Consider the following 8,456-nt stretch of genomic DNA (forward strand, 5'->3'; position numbering starts at 1 on the left):
AAACTTGCCGAAGGTTCTTCGGCTCCTCGCATGAGGACATTTGGAAGGTGCTTTTCAAGTCTAGCAAATCATGGCCGGACTCCGCCGAAGACCGCGGGTACCAACTGTCCCGCCCTGCAAGTTCGGTGAGTTTATCAAACTTTTCTATCCACATGACCCAAAGGAAGCGCTTAACGCATGTTTATTCAACTCCCCCAGAGCTAAACGAAGAAGGTGGAGCGGATCCATTGTCCCGCCCCGTTGCCTGAAGACCCGGCCATCCCATTTCTGACATATGCTAGTCCCGGCACCCTACAAGGTGCCGAAGAAGACGGCCAAAAAGGAGGCCAAAAAGACCCGGGGCGGCCTTCGTCATCGCGGCACTTCGGACACAATACCCGAAGGCTCTGATGCCCGTTCCACCTCCGAAGAGGATAAAAAGGAGGAGGAAGATGAATCCCCTGCGGGGGGAAGGAGGAAGAGGACGGCCTCCGCACCCTTGGAGGCCAAACTACCCAAAAGGGGAAGGGCTTCTCTTCCAGAGGAGTCCACTGGCGCCGCCGACAGCGGCCCGACATGGGATCCCAGGGCCCAGCCCTAGGTGAACTCGTAAGTATATAAAATCTGAGTACGTTTAAGCGTCCGGACTCATCTTGGCTTAGTATTTTAACCTTAAGCCATATTTTTGGTAGTCCGGTGAGGTCCCGCACCAAACAATCCTCATCAAAGGACCTGCTGAGCTCAAATTCTATGGAGAGCGGGACACCCCAAAGGCCCCTTCCTCCAACCAGGTGCATAACACCGAGGCTTCGTCCTAGAAGGACCCCGGCCAAGGAGGAAAGGAAGAAACCGTGAAGGTGGCGCCTGGAGTTCAAACCGCAGGGGCCGGACACGTGGGGGAAAAGATTCCCATGGGGTTTGACGGCGGGGGCGATCCTAAGTTCGGCTCACCATCGGATGCGATTCCAGGGGCCTATATGGCTCAAGAATCAAGAAGGCAGCCTCCCTCGGCTGGAGGGGGCATGCTTGTTCCGCCGGCGACCTCTGTCCATCCAGAGGTGTGGGGTGCTTTGTTGGTGGCGTTACGAGACGCCTGCATCGTTGACGAACATCGTGCCCTGATGGGTGCGGTGATTGAGAAGATTCAGTCAACTGAGAGTGGACTGAATGAAGCCTGTATCAGCCTTATAAGAGGCTTTGAGGTATGTTTTATAAGTTTTCGAAGAGTGTCATAGTATAGATAGTAGCCCCTGATACACTGTTTGGTGAAAGAAAGAACCGGACAGGGGATCACATTGATGATCACAGGAAGACTCATTGAATGATATAGATTTCTCTTCTTTTGCATGCAGATACCTGTAGCGGCTGCTGCCTCTCATACTGCGGAGATCTCTGGACTGAATCAAAGTCTGGAGCGGGCCATAGAAAAAACTGGCCAATTGAAAATGCAGTTGAGGGATAAACAAGGTATGCACAAGCATTGGGCGCATTTATTTTGAAATAAATGTTTAGTATGAAATAAGCCGCATAATTTGTGCTAGGGGTTATAACCTAAGTTGAGGCCCTCAAAAGGGCCTTTGCCGAGGCTGAGGAAAAGGCGGCCATGAAGTGGATTCTTCGTGAGAAACACGAGGCCAGAGTTATTAAAGCTGAGCAGGAGCTGCAAGAGGCCGTAAGTAAATGCGAGACCTTGGAGCAGAGTTTCACGGAGAAAGAGTCCGAACTCACCAAGGCGCGTCAAGCACGAGCGACGCCCGGGGGGAAACCCAAAGCGCCCTGCAGGGGATCAAGGAGGCGAGGAAGATCGCAACGGGTAAGGATTTTCCCATGTAAAGCAAGTATTTGGAGGGAAACTATGTTTCTGATTGTGAATCCGGACTTCTCAGGTGTATTTGTCGAGCTACCTCACAGCATATCCGATGCCGCTCAATTCTACCGAGCCGAAGGAAGGAACACCGCCGATAAGCTTTTTTGGTTGTAGTATTTGGCACCGAATTATCCGATGCCTTTTGCCGATCAACTGAAAGCTGATTGAACTGCATAAGGCGGCGGAACTAGCCATGAAAGATATGGTTATCCGGCTATGGCCTGCCGAGCCGATTCCAAGCAGCTACTTCGGGCTCGTGAGGCGGCTTGTAAGCGCTTGCCCTCGACTTGACGTCATCAAGCAGTTGGTCTGTATAGAAGGAGCACGAATGGCCTTTGCCCTTGCGAAGGTGCACTGGGAGAAGATGGATGCCGAAAAGCTAGTGACCGAGGGACCGCCAGAGGGGAAGGAGCACTACAAGCCCGAATTATATTTTAAGAGTGTCCTGAAAGGATCCTACCTTGCAGCGAAGCTATTCACCGAGGGCATTATATTTCCATGAAATGTCGATCATGTTGTCCTTTGTAATGTTTGAACAAGGTCGTTTATATGTCGCCTGTTATATAAAAGTTTACCCTCCTGTGCGGCCGTTTTTATGTTAAGACTGAGAGTTGGCCAGTCGTCGGCTTCTGCCCCCACATAAGAAGTACGGGGGTGTTCGGGATAAACCTGAGCACTCTTTATCCCAGTTATGGGTCCTCCGAAGGAGGTGCTCAGCACAATGAACCAGGCAATTGGACTCTAGAGCTTTATCACTTCCACTTAGCCATAGGAGCTTTAGTATGGTCGGTGCATCCCCTTGTGTTCGGAAGACCGTACTAGGGGCTCTATAAGCGCCTGGTCGGAGAAAAAGCCAATCCATCGCACGCTGCATTGGTTATGGCATTATGCGGGAGAAATCCTTAAAGATTTTGTGACCGCTCGAACAGCTGACCAGCTCTCGTCGTATCATGACAGTCAGTTTTTGGCTTTCTCTACTGAGGTGCTCATCCAGAAGAACCAGGACACAATTGCAGTAGTTCTCCCAGTGCTACCTTAGCTGATATAGCGGAACGTAAGGTACCAAAACATGGGAGCCAGGCAAACCCAACTATTGACCCAAGACTTGATTCGGAGCTTATGCATATAATGCTATAAGTTTGGGGTGCCAAACTTCCATGAAGGTGTTTGGACTTTTATTGCCATGTTATGGGGAAAACGAAGCCCCTGGCATATTTAAGGCATATCACTGTGTACGGATGCCGTTTGACGAAATGATTTCGATAAGAAATAATCAGCAGGTAAACGTCATATAAACCCACATGTTGTATTTTAATAATACGTCTATGCATATGGGTATAGGTAATGTGATAAAAAAAAGGAGTTGTGATAGCAGAACCTGCTGTGACCAGGGGGAAGAGGTTGAGTGCGGATCCGTATTGTAGCCGGACGTTCGCTGCGGGGAATGTCTAAGGATCCCCTGACGCGTTCGAGCTGCCTCTGTGGAGTCCGTCCTGGTCGGTGCAAAGGTGAACCTACGAAGGAAATATAAGAAATGTTTGCATGCCGGAGGGTGGTTGAACCGCTGAGTTCGGCCTGTCATGGCCTTCGCCAGAGTGTTTAGTTGAGCTCTGGATGAGCCAGGGTATCCTTACGCGAAGTAGTTCGGAGCCCCTTGATGGTGTCCGGGAGCCTGGGCGTCGACTCGAGGTTTGGCTGCAAGGTGCTGCTCGTTGTTCCTGCTGCTAAGGCAGTGATGTATTTGTTGGTGCCGAAGGAAGGTTTGGCCTTGCCATGAACCGTGATGACGCTGCGTGGACCAGGCATTTTGAGCTTATGATAGGCATAATGGGGCACCGCGTTGAATCGAGCGAACGCGGTTCACCCGAGGAGTGCTTGATAGTCACTGCGGAAAGGGGCGATTTCGAAGATTAACTCTTTGATACGGTAATTTTCTGGTGATCCGAAGATTGCCTCGAGGGCAATGGAGCCTGTACACCTAACCTCCATACCTGGTATGATGCCTCTAAAAGTGGCTTTAGTGGGCTTGATCACTGAATGATCGATGCCCATCTTGCGCATTGTGTCCTGGTAAACCAGATTTAAACTGCTAGCTCCGTCCATAAGGACTCGAGTGAGGTGGAACCCTTCTACTATTGGGTCGAGGATTAGTGCGGCTGGATTGCCCCGATTGGCGTTAACCGGACGATCCGTGCGGTTGAAGGTGACCGGGACTAGCTTATATTGTGGGACGGTGAGTTCCGTTGAGCCACCTTCCCTAAGGGTGCATATCTGGTCCAAGTGGGAAATTTGGGTGGTATTTACCGCATTCACCGATTGAATATCGGGGGAAAATTCTTTTGCCCTCCTGTGTTCAGCGATCTGGGATCTTCGTCGCTATCGTCGCTTTGAGACCCCTCTTCGTTTTTGGCGCCTACCTTGCCGGCTTGTTTGAAGACCCAGCATTCTCTGTTGGTATGGGTGGCTGGCATTTCTGGGGTGCCATTAATTTGGCATTGGCGAGCGACTATGCAGTCCAGACTGGATGGACCCGGATTTGTATTTTTGGGCGGCCCTTTCCGCTGACTGGACTTTGAGCCCCTGAACTCGGCATTAACTGCCGTATTTTTGACATTTTCATCATATTTGCGGTGCTTGTGTTTGTTGCGTCGTGGTTTGCCGTTGCTATCCCTGGCTTGTGATATGCCAGGTTTGCTTGCTGTATTGGTACTACGAGCCAACCAGCTATCTTCGCCCGCACAAAAGCGGGTCATAAGTGTCGTGAGGGCTGCCATGGATTTTCGCTTCTCTTGGCCGAGGTGCCGAGTGAGCCATTCATCACGGATATTATGCTTAAATGCTGCTAAGGCCTCTACATTCGGATAGTCGACAATTTGGTTCTTCTTGGTTAGGAACCGGGTCCAGAATTTCTTGGCCGATTCCCCTGGCTGAGTTATATGACTTAAATCGTCAGCGTCCGACGATCGCACATAAGTGCCCTGGAAATTGTCCAGGAATGCCTCTGCCAGGTTCTCCCAACTTCCTATGGAGTTTTCCGTCAAGCTATTGAGCCAATGCCGAGCCAGCCCTTTGAGTTTGAGCGGGAGATACTTGATGGCATGTAGGTCATCCTCGCGGGACATAGGAATGTGGAGGAAGAAGTCTTCTATCCATACCGCGGGGTCTGTAGTACCATCGTATGATTCAATGTTTACGGGTTTAAACCCTTCTGGGAATTCGTGATCCATTACTTCATCAGTGAAGCATAAGGGGTGTGCGGCGCCTCTATGTCGGGCTATATCGCGGCGCGGTTCATATGAGTCTTGTCTGCCGTGTCCGGCTCGGCCGGATTTGCTTGTAGTGTATCCTACGTGACGATCATCATCGCGTATTGGTGCGTGCCCCCGTGGTCCGTAGATCGATCTTGTATGTTTTGCCTTGTTTTCCAATACGTCTCACAGGTCCCGTGTGTTGCCCCGGGCCTTGTATTTTTGATTGAGTAGCGGCGGGGTGCAGGCTGAACTTCAGGCTGAAACGCCTCTCTGGCTCGGCCACACGGTGGCCGGTCAATCGCATCGTACACTAGTGATGGAGGTTTCAATGCTTCCTCCTTGAGGTGAGGTAGCAACATGCGCTTTGGGTAACTCTTGGAGGGGCGCTCGAGTTCGTATTCCTCGGCCGCAAGGACTTCGGTCCATCTGTCTGCTAGCAAGTCTTGATCAGCTTGAAGCTTTGTTGCTTTTTCTTCAGGCTATTCACTGTGGCCATAAGCCAGCGCTTGAAGCGCTCCTGCTCGTCGGGAGCCTCAAGCACGATAAATTCTTCATCGCCGAGGCTCACCTCGTCTTCGGAGAGAGGCATGTAATTGTCCTCCTCCGATTTTTCATCTGCTGCCTGCTCTGGAGGGCTAGCTTGTTCAACCTCCCGCTCTACATCGTGCTGGAGGGGATTGTTGTTGTCTTCAGCACTATCCGGAGTGTTATTGTCTCTTGTGCCGGTATCACTACTTTTGCTGTGGCGGGACTTAGAGCGGCGCTGCTGACGTCGGCGCTTGGGTTGCTTCTTGGAGGGGTCATCCTCCGCTGTCTCGTCGCCATTGCCTTCTTTGGGGGTGTCCACCATGGATATATCATATGATGAGGTGGCGGTCCAGCGCCCTGTGGGCGGTGGTTCCTGTTCATCTCCTGCATCATCGTCCATACCGTCGATGTCTTCAAAGTCGAAGTCGGGCATGTCGGTTAAATCGTCGACAGTGGCTACTAAGTGGGTGGTGGGTGGGCAGCGAATTTCTTCGTCGTCCGCATCCCATTCTAGCCGGACATAGTTTGGCCAAGGTTCTCCTGACAAGGAGAGAGACCTTAATGAATTTAGCAAATCGCCGAAAGGCGAGTGCTGAAAGATATCCGCAAAGGTGAACTCCATGATCGGTGTCCAATCAGATTCGATACGCACGGACGCAGGCGGCTCGGAGTCCGTGGCCGGAGACGAATCCAGTGGTTCGGCAACATGGCTCTCGTAAGGGGTGAAGTCAGTATCCGGCTCCATTGCCACTGAGAGTGCGGCCTCCGTGGCGGGGTCTATCCCTCCATCCTCGGATGGCGCAATTTGTTCCAGATTGAAGGCCAGAGTAGTTTTAGGTGTGATCTCCCGAACACTATCTGATGGCAGAGTTAAATCATGCTCGTCGTCATCATGCGGTGCACCTGACATGGGCTCGAATCCGTTGAAGATCAAGTCTCCGCGGTCGGCAGTGTAATTTAGGTTTCCGAACCTGACCTGATGGCCAGGGGCGTAGCTCTCGATCTGCTCCAGATGGCCAAGCGAGTTGGCCCGCAGTGCGAAGCCGCCGAATACAAAGATCTGTCCGGGGAGGAAAACATCGCCCTGGACCGCATCGTTACCGATGATCGAAGGGGCCATCGAGCCTTATGGTGATGGCACAGTGAAACTCTCAATGAAAGCACCAATGTCAGTGTCAAAACTGGCAGATCTCGGGTAGGGGGTCTCGAACTGTGCGTCTAAGGTGGATGGTAACAGGAGGCAGGGGACATGATGCTTACCCAGGTTCGGGCCCTCTTGATGGAGGTAATACCCTACGTCCTGCTTGATTGATATTGATGATATGAGTATTACAAGAGTTGATCTACCACGAGATCGTAGAGGCTAAACCCTAGAATCTAGCCTATGGTATGATTGTATGTTGTCCTACTAACTAAACCCTCCAGTTTATATAGACACCGGAGGGGGCTAGAGTTACACAGAGTCGGTTACAAGGGAGGAGATCTACATATCCGTATTGCCAAGCTTGCCTTCCACGCCAAGGAAAGTCCCATCCGGACACGAGACGAAGTCTTCAATCTTCTATCTTCATAGTCCAACAGTTCGGCCAAAGGATATAGTCCGGCTGTCCGGAGACCCCCTAATCCAGGACTCCCTCAGTGATCAAAGCATATGGTTTTATACAGACTTTTGGAGAAGCCTGTATTTAAAAGAAAGTGAGTGGGAGCTCTGTAGCATTTCTAATATTATATGTGGATGAAATATTGCTGATTGGAAATGATATTGAATTTCTGGATAGGATAAAAGGATACTTGAATAAGAGTTTTTCAATGAAAGACCTCGGTGAAGCTGCTTATATATTAGGCATCAAGATCTATAGAGATAGATCAAGACGCTTAATTGGACTTTCACAAAGCACATACCTTGATAAAGTTTTGAAAAAGTTCAAAATGGATCAAGCTAAGAAAGGTTCTTGCCTGTGTTACAAGGTGTGAAGTTGAGTAAGACTCAATGTCCGACCACTGTAGAAAACAGAGAGAAGATGAAAAGTGTTCCCTATGCTTCAGCCATAGGCTCTATCATGTATGCAATGTTGTGTACCAGACCTGATGTGTGCCTTGCTATTAGCTTAGTAGTGAGGTACCAAAGTAATCCAGGAGTGGATCACTGGACAGCGGTCAAGAACATCCTGAAGTACCTGAAAAGGACCAAGGATATGTTTCTCATTTATGGAGGTGACAAAGAGCTCATCGTAAATGGTTACGTTGATGCAAGCTTTGATACTGATCCGGACAATTCTAAATCGCAAACCAGATACGTGTTTATATTAAATGGTGGAGCTGTCAGTTGGAGCAGTTCTAAACAGAGCGTCGTGGCGGGATCTACATGTGAAATGGAGTACATTGCTGCTTCGGAAGCAGCGAATGAAGGAGTCTGGATGAAGGAGTTCATATCCGATCTAGTTGTCATACCTAGTGCATCGGGTCCAATGAAAATCTTTTGTGACAATACTAGTGCAATTGCCTTGGCAAAGGAATCCAGATTTCATAAGAGAACCAAGCACATCAAGAGACGCTTCAACTCCATCCGGGATCAAGTCTAGGTGGGAGACATAGAGATTTGCAAGATACATACGGATCTGAATGTTGCAGACCCGTTGACTAAGCCTCTTCCACGAGCAAAACATGATCAGCACCAAGGCTCCATGGGTGTTAAAATCATTACTGTGTAATCTAGATTATTGACTCTAGTGCAAGTGGGAGACTGAAGGAAATATGCCCTAGAGGCAATAATAAAGTTATTATTTATTTCCTTATTTCATGATAAATGATTATTATTGATGCTAGAATTG

The sequence above is a fragment of the Triticum aestivum genome, chromosome 4A (genome assembly GCF_018294505.1).
Source record: "Triticum aestivum cultivar Chinese Spring chromosome 4A, IWGSC CS RefSeq v2.1, whole genome shotgun sequence".
NCBI classification, from domain to species: domain Eukaryota; kingdom Viridiplantae; phylum Streptophyta; class Magnoliopsida; order Poales; family Poaceae; genus Triticum; species Triticum aestivum.